This window comes from Phyllostomus discolor, chromosome 4 (assembly GCF_004126475.2).
Source record: "Phyllostomus discolor isolate MPI-MPIP mPhyDis1 chromosome 4, mPhyDis1.pri.v3, whole genome shotgun sequence".
In the NCBI taxonomy this organism is placed as follows: domain Eukaryota; kingdom Metazoa; phylum Chordata; class Mammalia; order Chiroptera; family Phyllostomidae; genus Phyllostomus; species Phyllostomus discolor.
Window position 1 is genome coordinate 153,434,567 of NC_040906.2, and position 18,743 is coordinate 153,453,309.

Sequence of the window (18,743 nt, forward strand, 5' to 3'; positions counted from 1 at the left end):
TATATTGTGTACAATTCCCTTGGAGATAGTAGAGATTCTTAAGAAAAATAAGCACTGAAAAGTCAATAGTTGGATATCTTTTAGGTAAGTCAGTCAAGTACCTATGTAATGAATCACTGTGAACTGAAAACTAGAAACAAATTATAGATTTTTGAGTTGTAGGCCTAAAAATAATTTATTAAATACTGCGCCCTAATCTGAATGCATAAATGATAAAAAATGAGTTGAATAAAAATCCACCAGGAGTTATTCAGGATTTATATTACTAAATCTATCTCTTTCATAAGTTAATTTAAAAAGAGAATTAGAAAATTGAAAAAAGAAATATACCAACATGATGTAGCATTTTATATTTTGATATAAAATTGCACATTAACATGTATGACCTTTTAATGATATATTTTAATCCAAATAGAATGTAATAATTAAAAAGTAAAAAAGATATAGAAAAATATTACCAAGCTATGCTTTCCCTAATATTCAGTCAGACTATTTTTTCTCCAGTAAAGAGAGTATTTCTGTTTTGAATGATTGATTTTTACTGAGTCCTTCACCAGATATAACAACAATAAACCAATTCAACTGTAATTTTAGTGAACCAGTTCTCCAAAACCATTCTAACTCACAAAATATATAGTTATATCCATTTTTTAAATCTCTATTGTCTATATTATGCCATAAAGTTGTCAGGAGTCTGGAAGTGTTACTGACACAGACTCTTACAATGCCACATAAGAAGGTGGCACCTAAATTTATCTTTGGAGACTATTGTACCTTAAACATGCCTTTATTCCTCAAAAGCAAATAGAAATTAGAACAGAACAGGAAATCAAAACACCATGTATATGATAAATCAATCATTTAATTATATGGCATTTAAGCAAAGGCAAATCATTGATTCATTAAATGCACACAACACTAATCTAGCGTTATTGATTCAACAGGGTAGCCTCACCTAAGTTTTCAGTAGCAATGACCACTTAACTTTATATTTCCAAATAAGGGGAAAAGCATGCCTGCTCAACCTATTTAGGATAGGAGTGTACAATCATGAAATTAGGATTAGAACACTTACCATGACTCATTTGCCTTTCTAAGTCTTCTATCAGTGATTATTTCTTTGGAGTAACTATACAATTTTGCTTTTTTTTATTTCATCTTAACTGTTGTGATAATGTCAATTTTGGAAATCCAGAGAATTAGAATACCAATAGACAGTATTAATTGATGATATCCTATTTATTCACTTACTTCTATAATTTAACTTATAATGCATTTTCCTCTACCCTATATTGTTTTCTGCTCTCTATTCAACTTACTAACATTTTTTAAAGTGCTTACTTAAACAATCATTATTTGAATGATGATTATATTTGCATGAAAAATAAAAATATTGAAATGACATAGTTTGATGTTATTTATTATTAAGTCAGTGTAAAACCTATTACATAATATGTGTATGGGGAAGGGCAGGTTGGAACCAATAAGGAGACTGTAGAGAAATAAAAAGGTCCAGAGGAATAGGACTTTCCCTTAAAATCTCAAATGGATACTTAGGTTACCTGTGAAGGCCTGAGATCAGGATACTTCTGTGGCTCAGGGGAGTCCCAGTTACAGTGGGGAACTTTCAGGCTGCTGTGTGGGGGCCGTGATGCGCACTCTGCTCTAAAGGCACACCAGCTCTTCCTGGGCAGTGAGCTCGCCATAAGCGCTATCCTTGGCTCAGTTTCTTTTTCACCGTGCAGTCTATTCCTGTCCTATAACCTGGGAACTGTTATTCTAGATTTCCTCACATAATACTTTTTATCATCTTTTTCCTTAAGATGCAATTCAGAAGGTGGTTAATTTCACACTTTGACACTCCCACTCAAGAAATATTTTATAACATGCATTTAGACTCTAGTGCCATGAATAAATTTAAAACTTTCAAGCCTATCAGTAAGATTCCAAACACAGTATCCAGAATCCAGTTTCATTTATATACCGTTAAATAAGAAGAAAGATGTCACAGAAATCCATCAGTTCTGTCCCAGGGGTTTTCGTGTTTAGAGTAGGCACAAGCCACTCTGTGCGCTAAACTAACGCCTGCGCAGTGAGGTGGACATACAGGGAGGGATTTTCCAGATGGACAGTTTCATTAGTTGTGAGGAGAGATTTTGGTGCTGGGACTCTGACTAAGGCTTTTAAAAACTTCATTTGTGCTGGCTCAGTAGGTCTTGTACTGGTAGTCTCTAGGCGATGGGTAGTCCAAAGCCAGTGTGGACCTGTTTCACAATGTTGGCTAACACAGTGCTGTAAATGTAAATGTTTCCAACATTTGAAGAATCAGATTTCTCACAACCATCAGTGTTCTTATCTTCCCTTGAGAAAGCAGAAGCACAGCAACACTAAGATCACCTTCTTAATTAAAAATATCAACTGGAGCTGCATAAGATCGATCGCATGGAAGGAACATTTATTCTCCGGTTAGCACAACCTCCAGTACGCCCTGGGTTTTCCACCCTCATGAGGCTGTCAGTCTCCATACTGGAGTCTGGCCTACCTCACTCATTTACGTCACTCCTGGCTACTACTGGCAACCAGTTTGACCCTTTCTTTTACCAAATAGTCTACTAACACTGTCTGCAATTCTTTGGGCTGCTGTAAGGGTGTTATTTCAAGGCTCTTTTCATTCTTCCAGACCAGAAAAGTCTTGTTTGTTGGCTTTGTCCTTAGGGAATTGTATATGCCTTTGTTTATCTTCTTCTCCACTGGGACCATTTCTTGTCCAAAATTTTTGTTTCTACCTTAATATCTTTCATACAATAAAAGACAACTGAAACAGAGAGGTTTAAGCCAAGTTTTAAAGAAATAGCAAGCTGAAGAGAAACAAGTTTTCTTGCCAGGTGTAGAGGTTAACATACTGTCTGAGATTCTGAGCAGTAGCACATCTGTGTGTGTTGATGCGTGATCTTTACTTCTGTCAAGTTCTTACTTTAGTGCCATATCTCACAGTGTGTTGGGGAGCATATATAATATTATCCACCTATGCTCCCCTTAATTTACTATTTCTCTTGCAAGTTTCCTCTCTTTCTGCCTTAAAGAATGGAATAGAATGAAGAATATTGATGCAAGAAGTGATGCAATAGGCATTAAAGTACTAAATATCCAGATATACAAAATACTAACATTTAGTCAGTTTTGCTTTATATTGGAGAATCATTTGATCATACTTCAGGCTATTTCCCACCTTCTCTCTAAGGAGTCATCAGTGTCATTAATTTGATATATAGCTTTCCAGTGTTCATTTTCATATTTTATTATAGAAAAATGTATCATACTCTTGATATATGGATTTAAATGAATATAAATTCTAATATATATAATTAAGCAAAATATTTTATCCAAATTCATGATATTTTAAAATGTATCCATACTAAACATAGATTCATTTCATATATATCCAATATTTTGTATATTTTATTATTTCTACATAATATATTTACATCTGTATATACACATATATATGTATGCCCTACTGATACACTTAATTTTTTTCAAAGTTTGGCCATAGAAATTCTCCCTGGAATATATTTTTCCCATTTCTTTATTTCCAATAAATTTGGATCATTTTGTTTCAAGTCTAAGTCTTGCAAAAAGCATGAAACTAAGTTTGATTTTTAATTTCATTGGTAAACTTTTCTTAATGGGTTATTTGAATGTCTGTATTTATTTTGATACATTTCTAACACAGTAATTTCAAGCTTATATTTAACTTTTATTTGTTATCTTACTTTTTGTTTGATTGACCAAGTAGTTTTTTATTCTCTCATCCAATTTATCAGCTTAGATATTTTAATATTATTTAGCTACCATTAACTTTTTAAAGGTTCATACTAGACAATGAGTTAATCAATACCTTTATTCTTTCAAATTTTATGAATATCTTAGAATGCCTTAATGCTGAGCTCCCTAATTCCATCCTCTATATTATTGTTTCAAAAATTTTATATTTTCAGTTTTCCAAATTAGTATTTTTATAATCAACCCTTATTTAGATATAAAAACATATCAATATTTGCTGTTTGGATTAATTTATTTGCTACCATTGCCTTTCACATGTAAAGAAAAATTTAACATTAAAGTATTTCCTGAGCCCTGGCTGGCGTAGCTCAGTGGATCGAGTGCAGGCTGCGAACCAAAGTGTCACAGGTTCGATTCCCAATTAGGGTACATACATGGGTTGCAGGCCATGACCCCCAGCAACCACACATTGATGTTTCTCTCTCTCTCTCTTTCTCCCTCCCTTCCCTCTCTAAAGATAATTAAATAAAATCTTTAAAAAACAGTATTTCCTGAAAAAAAAACTATTAAAGGAACTAATACTATTTGGAAAAATATGAAGAAATAGTTTCAAAAAGGGATGTTGAGCAAAGAGATTGTTTAAGATGGGTACATTTCTAAATATAAAATTTTGTTATTAAAATTTCGGATTTTGTTTTATTAGTGTCAGAGTGAATATGTCCTGAGCCTTTCCTGGTGTTTGCGGGTTTTTTTTTATTTTTCCTTTTTTTGTGGCTTCTCTGCCAGATATCTCTTATTTGTCTTTGCAGATTTATTCTTAACCCCCTCCGTTCTGCTTTCCGCCACAAATGACTAATCTATATGGAATTACTTCCATGGATTTCTCCATGTTCTTGTTCATAGCTGGTTTTGTCCATTGGGAAAATGTAGCAGGGGAATGGTGGGAACAAGAACAACAAAGGTAGGGTGTTTATTACTCTGCATTTCTTCTTGAGGGATTGATTATGCCTGACTCAGTCCTTCAGTGCTCCTCTCTGTGTGACTATCTCTATGAAATTACAACATGTGTTTATATCATCTTTCCACTTTTCTCTTGTGCCAGCTGCCTCTATCCTTGGCATTCCGTAGGGTTTCATGGTCCCCACTGGCACCCTTTTAAATGGCCACTTTGTAAATTAATCTTTTTTGAATATTGTAATTTGAGCGTGATATTTACTATATTTACTTTTTATTGGGATAATTATCTTGTCCTCCTTTGTAAACATTTTTTTCAGGTGTTTGGACAGAAAAGAAATAGATTTGTGATAGGACACAAACATCAAAGATAGATTTAGCCTTATGAATTATTCAAATATTCTGTATCTTATTTTATTCAACTAATTTATTATGTTCAGAGACCAGTAGTTCTGTGTTTAAATCTCCCTTTACATTTATGTATCTATCCATTTCTTTTTTAATTTCCAAGTATTTTAAAAATAAACATTATTATCATGTATTTAAATACACAGAGAATATTGATCCATAAATTCTTATTATGAATATTGTTCTGTGACTTTCACTGATCTTATTATTTCCATTTGTTCACATGTTTATAATTTCCTTAAGTATTAATATTTATATATTTTTCTTTTATCCATATTTTGACTCATTTTCTTAACTTCATATTTTAATGTTTAGCATCTTGCTTGTTTAAATTTTTCTGTAGCATGCAATCTGATATCCTTTGCTTCTTTTGTCAACAACAGTAACAAGCACATATAAGGTTTCTATGTGTTGGCACTGTTCTAAAACCTTCTCTTATTTAAACTAATTCAACCATCACCATTACAACATAGGTGGGAATATTATAACCCCCTCTTTTACAAATGAGACACTAAAGCCCAAAGTATTCAAATTTTTTTTCCTTTGCTTTTAGAGAGAGAGGGAAAGAGGAAGGGAGAGAGAAAGAAACATCAGTGAGAGAGAAGCACTGATGGCTGGCTCCTATGCACACAGGGATATTCCCACTGTAACCCAAGTGTGTGCCCTGCCTTTCAGTTACAGGGTGATGTTTCCGGCAACTGAAGCATGCTGGCCAGGGCTAAAGCCCGGAGTTTTAAAACAGAGTCATACACTAGCAGGCATTGGAGCAGGTCTGTACTCTCTGCTTGTCTGCCTCCAGATTCTGCATTCTTAGCCACCTCAGTATACTGCAGCTCATAAAAGCAAATTTAAATCATTGGATGGCATGTGTGATATGTGTGGTCTTAGGTCAATTATATTGTCTTAGCTTTTTCTTTAGTGAATAAAGACATGAAAGATAGGCTATTTCCCTTCTGTTGTTTAAGATGAGGAATTTGGTATGTTTTCTCTCTCATTTTGTGATTGTGTTAATTTAGTGTGGATTTATATTAACAGAAAATGTTCTTAATAATGATATATTAAATATAATAATATTTAAATACCTCAAGAAATATTTTTGCTCTTGTTTATCTCAACTTTTTCTGAGTCACAAATATCACCTATTCCAAAAGATGTGTATTTACGCATTTTTGATGCTTACTTCCCATGTATTCTTTGTTTTCATAGGAGTTTTCAGTGTTAAGTTTTATTTTATTCTTCTTATAGTTTGATTATCTATATTACATATAGGTGTTTATAAACCTATACATCTCTGTCTATAGTCTTTATTCATACTTATGTCTACATTGACATATGATATACTTGAGAAATATATAATTTAGAAATACATATTCTTATTTCTTACATATTTCATAATAAATTTCGATTGACTTTATATATAAACTGTATGAGAAATATTATAGAATTTTTGGTTTATAAACACAGTTTCTCAAAACTATGCTTCCCAAAACCAATTTTTTTCAGCATTAACTGTTGAATAAAATTCTAACAGAAGGCATTTTTTAAAAAAGAAATTGTATGCATTTTGACTTTGAAAATTTTATGCAGTAAGATTCTACCCATTAGAATCATGGATTTTATTGCCTTAATTATATTTAAAAAACTGCCATCTGTTTTGGATGGAAGTACTGATGTTTTTCATGTCAGGGAAGATATTGCAGGATTCTACTCTATTTTGTATTCTTTTTGAATGGTCATATTTAAAGGCTTGCTATTATATTCCCAACTTCCCTATAATTTTGGTTATTGTTTATTGCTAGCACTTAAAAAGGCTATGTGTGTGTGTGTGACTTGTACCATTAAACCCATATGTTTGTAAGTGAGCTGTAACCCTTAATCCAAACCTTGGCACCCCTGTCTCTTCACAACAGGTTCGATGAATCTGATTCTATGAATGTACATTACATGAACATAGCAGATTGCATCTTCTGACATATTTGGCCAGTTAGGTTAACACATGTTTATTCAGAATGAATTAATAATAGATTATATGACTTGTATATATAGACATGATCTCTATATTCACCATTAATGAACTACTTGGCTAGACAAAGAATGAGTGTTATCTCAAGTTTAATTTTTCTCTTTTTCTACTTCTCTTCTCAGGTCCCAGGCAATAGCTAGTCCTCAGACATATTGCCCAGAATAGTGAAATTTTAGGTTTTCTAGGGCTTATTTTATGGCTGTTGGTTCAGAGGTGGACTCATCTTTTCTTCCTATACCCTATATGATGTAAAACATACATGTTTGCAATAAACATTCTGATTAAACTCTTAAAATAGTTTTTGATAATTTAAGGTTTGTATACATTAATTGGTTTTCTCATAGTGTTCTATCAATGTGTTCTCTGCTTTTGAATATTAGAAGGAAAACATTTCTACTATTACTGTGTTTCTTAACTAAAACTATTGTTTGTCCACTTAAGGAAGTACTTTTTTCTGATATGTAGCTGTGACTATCGAATTTTTCCCCTATGTTTGCAGTTATTTTTTTCAGCTCCTGAAATCAGGTTCTTCAGCTTCTATATCACATAGAAGTTATAAATGCGTTAGATGGCTATAATAGATCAAGGCACAGGAAAACACAAAGGTAAGATAATTAATTGTCTTTAATATATACATTTAAATTTCAGTTTATACCAAGTTGTAAATGAAAGGCTGTAGTAAATTCAGATGGTGGGGGAAATGCTGACTGAGCTCAGCAAGCAGCTTTTGTGTGTTTAATCTTGTTTACCATGTCATACTAAATATATTGGAGCCATAAAAATGATTGGGTGAGACATTACATAAAAGAGACTTAATCAAATACTAAGTGTGTAACTTAATTAAATTTATAATTTTCATATAGATATATAAATTAATGTGTAAGTGACTAAATATAATCAAGTACATAATTTTAGTGATATTTTTGTTGAAAAAATAATGCTCTCACTACCTATTAAAAATGTTGGCCTTTGACTAAGAATTCATCCTATAAAATAGGTTGCCCAATGGTTTCTGCTATAATTTTTTTGTGAACTTTGAAACTGGTGTGTGCAAAGATGAAGTTTATAAAGTATTCTTCGATTTCTTTCCCTAATCTTAATCTCTTGTACTTTTCCATTACAACTAAACTCATGTTTTAGTCACTCCATTTTTTTTATTAGAGCTTTCCCTCCTGAAAATGCCTTACCATCTGTTTAATTCCTATACATTACAGAATTCCACATCAAGCCACACTTCTTCAAGGAAGCTACCTATCATTATTCACTGTTCTCTTCTATATCTGAACAATATTCTTTCCCTATTCCACACAATTTAACATAAAATAATAGATTCTGGTGTTGTGTCCGTGATACACAGTTATTTAATAAAACTTTGATAATTTGCTATTTTTCACAAGATAATGAGCATTTGTGCAAAAGTGTAATTGTGATAATGAATCCAAGAACTCAATCTACTATGGAGATTAATAATTTATAATAAAATTAATTAAAGTCTATTGATTTGAGTTCTGAATGAGATAGATTATTGCAGAGGGATACTGAGCAAATGAGCAAAAAGAATGTAAGTAAATTATCATAATTCTTGGAAAAATTTTCAGTCACATGAATATCAAGAGGTGATATGGTATCACAGAGGTTTGAGCAGGAGATGAAATGGCAGTAATATTAAGTTCTGAGCGCAAGGTGGGTCACCCATGGAGTTATCTAATTTTTAAGTACCCTACTTGGTGGCCAATAGGATACTCTCTGTTCTCATCCTATTTGTGCTACACTTTTTTCTGGTTTTGTTAAACTTCGACTGTCCTCTTTCTATAAGTCATCTTTGCTAGGATTTGGTTACTACTTTTGTTTAAATTGAAATACTATTAAAATGTGAGAAATTGATTTTTTTCCTTTGTGAGCAAGCCTTCCCCAATAGACATATGCAGGAGATATTGTTCTTCCATTTTTTACTTGAAACTATACCCTTTTGTGTTAAAACCATAATTGATTTTCCTGTTTCCTTGGTCTTTCAGCTGTCCTTTCAGCCTGATGAATTTTTCCTGTTGTCTTTGTTTCACTATATTAATTCTTAAATGCATTTCACATTCTCTGACAGGAGGGATTGCTGATTTCAAATTTAAAAATGCATTTTATCCATTGTGTTAATCATGACATATTTTGTTTTGCCCCTTTTAATATTCCTTTGGCAGTAGTAGCTCAGAGATAATGCCATTTAATTACTTCATCTGTTCTATCATGAGGATTAAACTTGCTCTATTGGATGGTTTGACTGTTTCCTCCAGCAAAACCAAAAATTGCACTAGATTATTTTGGTACAACAAGATCTCATCAAGTTACTGAAATTATTTTTTGTATCATTACTTTCTGTAACATTGATGCTTTTTATGATTTCAACTTGGGACAACTGTCAGGCAACATTATTTTTGATAAAACTAAAATAGTCAAAGAAAAAAACAAATTAAGAATTGTTCTTAATTAAAATAAAATTATAGCTTTATTCCTGGTAAAGAAGTTAACTGGAATGAAAATGTAGCTCACAAAAGTATCCTTCCAAAAAATAAATCTGATTAGGTTACTTCATTGATTAAAAAAATAGTACAATTATTTGTTTGTTCCCTATTAACTAGAGTAGTTGTCTATATAGATCGTTTTTGTCTTACACCCACTAGTAAAACAATATTGAGAGAACATTTGCAATATATGTATATGAATTTATAATGATTAAATTATAATCATATACTAGCCTTGCAAATATATTCTGGTAATATGCATATATAACAGGAATTTGTAAAGCTAAGAAGGTATATAAGCAAATGAAAGTCTTTTCTCCCATGTTCTAGAGGTTCATCTTGCATAGCCCTGGCATATTTAGCACATACAACTTCTAACTAATTAAATTATTTTCTTTGGCTACTATGCACCTAGAGCAAAGGTCAGCAAACTTACTCTGCAGTCTGCAGATAAAATCAAACGTGGCACAGTTTTTATAAATAATGTTCTGTTTAAGCTCAGCCACACTCATTTGTTGACGTGTCGCCTATGGCTGTTATCACATTGCAATTGTACTTCTGATAGGGACTAGGTGGCCCAGAAGGCCCTAACCTATCTTCTAGATAGAATTCTATCTATGTCAGCATTACTATTCAATTTCTAAATACCTGTAGTTCTAGCCTAAAAATACCCCTCATTGCTTTGAGAGTACATCATACGTTTTCACACAACTACAGCTTTGAACCTAAATGCCTTCATGGAAGTGGTTTATTTAGGTCTTCATAACATTTCATATTTTTTTTCAAATGCCTTTCCCCTGTGGTTTCTTGGAGCTATCAGTTGTGGACAACAAACTTTTGTCTGTCTGGTTGAATGTAAGAGCTAAGCTAGGTAAATATAACTCTGTCTCAGGGGTTTTAATTTCAAGTAGAAATTCAAAGAGAAAATGCAATTGGAATAGTTGTTCAATAGCAGTGTGTGATGGAAAGATTCATAAAATTCCACTGCTGAGGTCCTGGGAATGTCTTTGTTTATATTGCTTACAAGGTCTGCTCATTTAGTTCTTCCTTTGATTTTTAAAAATATGTGTACTACCCTTCTAATACATTTATGTTTTACTTAAGCTAGTACTGATCTAACATTATTTTTAAATGTGATCCAGACTATCATGATCCTATCTGCTCATTAGAAATTACCCAAATTCTTGAAAGAAAATTATAAACATTATTAATAACCAAAAACAATATTTGGCACATGTAGCTTATAATGTAAAAAATTACTTTTCTAAAAATTAGTACCAATTATAAGTTACACAAGACTTTAAAGAACTTTCTTTTCTGTGACTGATTTCTCTGGACTTTGGAAAGGGTACTGGAATGGCCAATAATAGTATAACTGTTAAACCCACTTCCTGTGCATTGAGAGACACTGCTGTTAACTGTCAGAGAAAAATCTAATATAGGTTATTGAAAGACATTCTAGCAAATGAAGGTTTCTATAATCTTTAAAAAGCTATGCTTTAAAAATACAACACAGGACAGAGGTCAACATAGTTCTTCTTTAAAGGGAGAGATAGTTCATCAGTTTAGCTTTGCAAGTCAGAGTCTGTCAAAATTACTCAACTCTGCTGTTGTAGTGTGAAAGCAGACATAGTACATAAGTACACATGCATAGCTGTGTTTCAACAAAGCTTTATTTTAATATATTTTATTGCGTATACTATTATAGTTGTGCCATTTTTTCTCCCCTTTCTCCCCCTCCATGTATCCCCCTCCCGCCAGCATTCCACTCCCCCTTAATTCATGCCCATGGGTCGTACGTGTAAGTTCTTTGGCTTCTCCATTTCCTATACTATTCTTAACCTCCTCTTATTTATTTTCTATCTACCATTTATGCTTCTTATTCCCTGTACATTTTCCTCCACTACCCCCTCTTTTTCTGCTCATAACCCACCATGTGATCTCCATTTCTGTGATTCTGTTCCTACTGTAGTTGTTTGCTTAGTTTGTTTTGTTTTTTTAAAGTTAAATTATTGATAATTGTGAGTTTGTTATCATTTTACTGTTCATATTTTTGCTCATCTTCTTTTTCTTAGATAAGTCCCTTTAACATTTCATATTATAAAGGCTTGATGATGATGAAGTCCTTCAACTTGACCTTATCTGAGAAGCACTTTATCTGCTCTTCCATTCCAAATGATAGCTTTGCTGGAGAGAGTAATCTTGAATATAGGTCCTTGCTTTTCATGACTTTAGATACTTCTTTCTAGCCCCTTCCTGCTTGAAAGTTTTCTTTTGAGAAATCAACTTGTAGTCTAATAAGAAATTGAAAACTGGAGAAACTTGCAGATCAGTGGAAGAACAGAGCAAGTGGCCTAGGTTACCGAAACATTTTTGAAAACAGGACATCAAAAATTATAGCGGACATTGAAAAACCAGACGGTAAGGAGACTGCTTCAGGACAACAGGGACCCAGGGATCACCGCGGAGACCAGGGGGGTTGCAGCCCCCAGGCCCAGTGCTCCCGGGTCTGCCTCAGGGCACCCGGGAGAGTGGAGTCGCTGCTCCCTCCCCAGACAATGGGGGTTGAGCAACACCAGGGGAGACCTTGTGGCTTTAAGGTACAGAGAGGGGAGTTGGACTGGGAGACAATCGAGCAGGGGCTGTGAGCACCCACCCATAGCCCTGGGAGAAGTGAGTGCCTCCAGCCAGCACAACCAGGAGCTGCCTGGATGGGCATACTCCCATCCCGGTGGGAGTATGAATCGGTAGAAAACCCCGACCTCGCAACCCTGAAAAAGGAAAGGGCACGGGCGTTCTCGGGTTTTTGGAGTCTATGGGGGTGAACTGTGGAAGCACCGTGCCGCTTCGGGAATCCTGACTCTCCTGCTGTGAACCTGGAAGGGATGCAGTGCTTAAAGGGTTCCTAGAGCTCAAAACTGAAAAATTGGTGGATGTGTGTGCCCCTTTATGATCCCCAGAGGTCGCACTGTGAATCCAGAAAAGATGCTGGTGCTTCCTGAGAACATAGTGCCCACCTTGGTAAAATTTGGGGGAAGGGTGCATCTCCTTGCGATCCCTGGAGCTTGCATTGTGAACCCGGAAAAGATGCAGGAGCTCTGCGGGGCCCCAGAGCCCAGGAGACCATGGCAGTGAGCTCCAGAGAGCACGCTCGGGAATGCCCAGGGTCCTGTAGGGGAAAGTAAGATTGGCTCTGGAAAGAGAGCCCTGCTAGCGCTGGGGACAGTATGCGAGAGACTTACTGACTTTTGACTGGGAAGAGTGATAAGCATTTCAAATGCCCCTCAGCCTGCTGAAGCCAGCAAGACCAGAAAAACTGGTCTGGCCAGTTAGAAACCAACAAGAGGTTTGTTTGTTTTTTTGCTTTTTTTTTTTTTTTTTTTGGCTGTTGTTGGTCAATTGATTTTATCTTATATTTTAAGTGACTTTTATTTTTCAATTCTTACTATTTTTATATCTCTCAATCCTTCATGTTTCTCTTCCATTCATCCTAGTTTTATTACTTCCATTCCAAATGCATCTCTCCTGCACTCCATCTTCTGCTTTTTTTCCTTTTTTTTTTTTTGAGCTTGCAAGCTACTGCAAATCTGTATTATCTTTTTCTCACTTTTCTGATATTTTTTATTTTAACAGTATTTTGGTATTCTTTTTCTTTCTGTATAATCTTCTTTGCTTGGCTGGTTATACTGTCATTTGAAAGCTTCCCCCTGTTATCTCAGTCACAGTGTGTTGATAATTTACTATCCTTCATCTGTGTTCCATTAGTACACCTCTCAAAGTTCTATACTTTTATTCTTATTATCTAGATCTCATAGATTCTGCCACATGATTGTTGCTTTAATATTACTGTAAATAAGACCTAGTTCATACAATTGTAAATACTACTCAATACCCCTCCCAGATCTCAGCCCACTTTGCAATCACCTGAACTCTATTATTGTAGGGGTTGTCTCTATTCTTTCACACACTACTCCTACTTACTATTCTTTATTCCCGCCCTACCTCAGAATCTGACCTCCCACAGCCTCACAGCTTTCTAGATCCAACTAACAATCCTTTCCTCCCCAATGAGTCTTATCTTCTTTTCATCCTTTCTAAAACGTGGCTAGTGGGGTGGAAGATCACGGTTAACACTATATGTAGCCAAAGGATCTCCCATCTCTACTCTGCTGGCTGCTACTGTGAATATCATAGAACACTGTCTTGCTGTCTTGAACCATTTTGCCTTACTCCTCCAACTGATCACAAAAAAGAGTAGTGGGAAGGTGTGAACACCAGGATACATGAAGGAGACTGCACCACTGATTCTCACAGGTATTCTACCACAGAAGTTCACACCATAATCACGGGGAACCAGAACAGATCAATTTAAGAAACAGAGGCTAACAAGAAGAATCCCACAAACAAGAAGAAAACAAAGAAACAATCCCCAAATGAAGGGAAAGGAGGAAGCCTCAGGAAAAATGCTAAATGAAATAGAGGCAACTCAACTATCAGATACTGAGTTTAAAACAATGATTATCAGGAAGCTCAATGAACTCACAATGAGTTACCAGAAACTAGAGGGAAGCTATGACGATCTCATTGCAAACTATATAAACATGAAAAAGGAAATAGAAACTATCAACAAGGGCCAAGAGGAAATGAAGAATGCCATTTCTGAACTGAAAAACACAGTAGAAGGAATGGAAAGCAGGATTGATGAAGCAGAAGATCGGATTAGCAAGCGAGAGTACAAAGTAGAAAAGAACACCCAGAAAGAGCAAGAAAAGGAAAAGAGGCTCAGAAAGAATGAAGAGGGATTAAGAGAAATGCAAGACAATATGAAACGTAATAATATCCGTATAATAGGGATACCAGAAGAAGAAAAACAAGAGCAAGGGATCGAAAACCTAGTCAAAAAAGTAATGAAGGAGAACTTCCCTAATTTGATGAGAGAAAAAGTCACACAAATCCAGGAAACACAGAGAGTCCCAATCAAGAGGAACCCAAAGAGGCCTGCCTCAAGACACATCATAATTAAAATGGCAAAATTTCAAGACAAAGAGAGAATCTTAAAGGCAGCAAGGGAAAAACAGGAAGTAACATGCAAGGGAGCCCCAATAAGGCTAACAGCTGACTTCTCAATGGAAACACTTCAAGCCAGAAGAGAATGGCAAGAAATACTCCAAGTAATGAGAACCAGAGGGCTGCAACCAAGGCTACTTTATCCAGCAAGGCTCTCAATCAAGATAGAAGGCCAAATAAGAAGCTTCCCAGGCAAAAGAAGTCTAAAAGAATACACCTCCACCAAACCAGCTCTGCAAGAGATTCTAAAGGGACTGCTTTAAGGAAGGGAAGGAAAAGAGAGAGGGAGAGAGACAGAGAGAGACAGAGAGAGAGAGGAACACACGTACATAAAAGATAATGAATAAGTACATATCAATAATAACCTTAAACGTAAATGGATTAAATGTTCCAAGCAAAAGACAGAATAGCTGAATGGATAAGAAAAAATGACCCACATATCTGCTGTCTACAAGAGACCCACCTCAGGATAAAAGACCTGCACAGGCTGAAAGTGAAGGGCTGGAAACAAATCTTCCAAGCAAATGGACAGGAAAAAAATAGTCGGGGTAGCAATACTCATATCAGACAAAATAGACTTCCAAAAAAGGACCATAAAGACAGACCCAGAAGGTCACTTCATTATACTCAAGGGAAGAATCCACCAAGAAGACATAAATATTGTAAATATATATGCACCCAACATAGGAGCACCCAAATACATAAAGAAAATCTTAGAGGACTTCAAGAAAGATATGGACAGCAACACAATTATAGTGGGGGATTTTAACACCCCACTATCAAAAATGGACAGATCTTCCAAACAAAATATCAACAAAGATATTGTGGCATAGAACAATACCCTAGATGAAATGGACTTTACTGATATATACAGAGCCCTCCATCCCAAAGAAGCTAAATACAGATTCTTTTCAAATGTACATGGAATATTTTCAAAGATAGATCACACGATAGGACACAAAACAAGCCTGAACAATTTCAAGAAAATTGAAATCATACCAAGCATTTTCTCGGACCACAAGGGGCTGAAGCTAGAAACCAACCCCAAGGAAAAAAACCCAAAACACTCAAAATCATGGAGATTGTATAGCATGCTATTAAACAATGAATGGGTCAAAAATGATATTAGGGAAGAAATCAAAAGGTTTCTGGAAACAAATGTAAACAAACTCACAACAACCCAAAACTTAGAGGATACAGCCAAGGCCGTCCTGAGAGGGAAGTTCATAGGGATACAGGCCCACCTAAAAAAGTTAGAAACACTCCCAACAAACAACCTAACCCTACGTCTACCAGAACTCGAGTAACAACAACAAAGACAGCCCAGAGCAAGCAGAAGGAAGGAAAGAACCAAGATCAGAGCAGAATTAAATGACATAGAGACTAAAAGCACAATTCTAAGGATCAATGAATCCAGGAGCTGGTTCCTTGAAAAGATAAACAACATCGACAAGCCTTTAAGCAGACTCATTAAGAAAAAAAAGAGAAGACCCAAGTCAACACAATCAGAAATGAAAGAGGAGAGATTACAATGGATACCACAGAAATACAAAAGATTGTAAGAAATTACTACAAAGAACTGTATACCAAGAAATTTGCAAACCTAGATGAAATAGACAAATTTCTAGAAAAATATAATATTCCAAAACTCAATAAAAAAGAAGCAGGAAGCCTGAAAAAACCAATAACAGCAAAAGAAATTGAAGCAGTAATCAAAGAACTCCCAACACACAAAAGCCCTGGACCAGATGGTTTCACAGGAGAATTCTACAAAGCATTTAAGGAAGAGCTAACCCCTATCCTTCACAGACTATTCCAAAACATCCAAAAAGATGGGAGACTCCCAAACTCTTTTTATGAGGTCAGCATCATCCTAATTCCAGAACCAGATAAAGACACAACAAAGAAAGAAAACTTCAGGCCAATATCACTGATGAACATTGATGCTAAAATCCTCAAGAAAATACTGGCAAACCGCATCCAACAGTACATTAAAAAGATCATACACCATGACCAAGTGGGATTCATTCCAGGGATGCAAGGATGGTTCAATATTTGCAAATCAGTAAATGTAATACATCACATAAAAAAAAGCAAAGACAAAAACTGCATGATCATATCAATTGATGCAGAAAAAGCATTTGATAAGGTGCGGCACCCATTTATGATAAAAACACTCAGCAAAGTGGGAATAGAGGGAGCATTCCTCAACATAATAAAGGCCATACATGAGAGACCTACAGCCAATATCATACTCAATGGGCAAAAATTAAAATCTTTTCCACTAAGATCAGGAACAAGACAAGGATGTCCACTTTCACCACTTCTATTCAATATAGTACTGGAAGTTTTAACCACAGCAATCAGACAAGAAAAAGAAATAAAAGGCATCCAGATCAGAAAGGAGGAAACAAAACTGTGACTGTTTGCAGATGACATGATAGTGTGCTTAGAAAATTATATAGACTCCACCAAAAAACTGCTTGACCTAATAAATGAATTTGGCAAAACAGCGGGATACAAAGTCAATATCCAGAAATCAAAGGCATTTCTGTACACCAACAATGAAACAGCAGAAGCAGAGATCAAGGAAAAAATCCCATTTGAAATCGCAAAACAAAAAATAAAATACCTAGGAATAAACCTAACCAAAGAGGTAAAAGACCAGTATTCAGAAAACTACATAACACTCAGGAAAGAAATCAAGGAAGACACAAACAAATGGAAACATATACCGTGTTCATGGATTGGAAGAATTAATATCATCAAAATGTCCATACCACCCAAAGCAATTTACACATTCAATGCAATTCCTATCAAACTACCAATGGCTGGTTTCACAGACAGACATAGAACAAACACTTCAAAAATTTATATGGAATCATAAATGACCCCGAACAGCTGCTGCAATTTTGAGAAAGAAGAGTAAAGTAGAAGGGATCACAATACCTGACACTAAACTATACTACAAGGCCACTGTAATGAAAACAGTCTGGTACTGGCATAAAAACAGGCACATGGACCAATGGAACAGAACAGAGAGCCCAGAAATAAACCCAAGTCTCTATGGTCAATTAATATTTGACAAAGGATGCAGCAACATAAAATGGAGTAAAAATAGCCTCTTCAACAAATGGTGTTGGGAGAACGGGACAGCCACGTGCAAAAAAGTGAAACTCGAGCACCAACTTACCCCTTATACAAAAATAAATTCAAGGTGGATAAAAGACTTAAATATAAAATGTGACACCATTAAAATCCTAGAGGGGAATGTAGGTAGGAAAATTTCAGATATTTTACGAAGAAACTTTTTTAGTGACATGTCTCCTAGAGCAAGGGACATAAAGGAAGGAATAAACAAATGGGACCTCATCAAAATAAAAAGCTTCTGCACAGCTAAAGAAAATACAATAAAAATAAAAAGAGAACTGACTGTATGGGAAAATATATTTGCCAATGATACCTCAGACAAGGGTTTAATCTCCAAAATACATAAAGAACTTACAAGACTACACTCTAAGAAGACAAGGAACCCAATTTAAAATATGGGCAAAGGACTTGAACAGACACTTCTCCAAGGAGGACATACAGAAAATCCAAAGACACATGAAATGGTGTTCAATATTGCTAGCTATCAGAGAGATGCAAATTAAAACCACAGTGAGATACCACTTCACACCAGACAGAATGGCCATCATAAACAAAGCAACAAACAAGTGTTGGAGAGGTTGTGGAGAAAGGGGGACCCTAGTGCACTGTTGGTGGGACTGCAGACTGGTACAACTACTATGGAAAGCAGTATGGAACTTCCTCAGAAAACTAAAAATGGATCTGCTTTTGACCCAGCAATTCCACTTCTGGGACTTTACCCTAAGAACACTAAAACACCAATCCAAAAGAACCTTTGCACCCCAAAGCAGCACAATTTACAATAGCTAGGTGTGGAAGCAACCTAGATTCCTATCAGTAAATGAATGGATCAAAAAACTATGGTA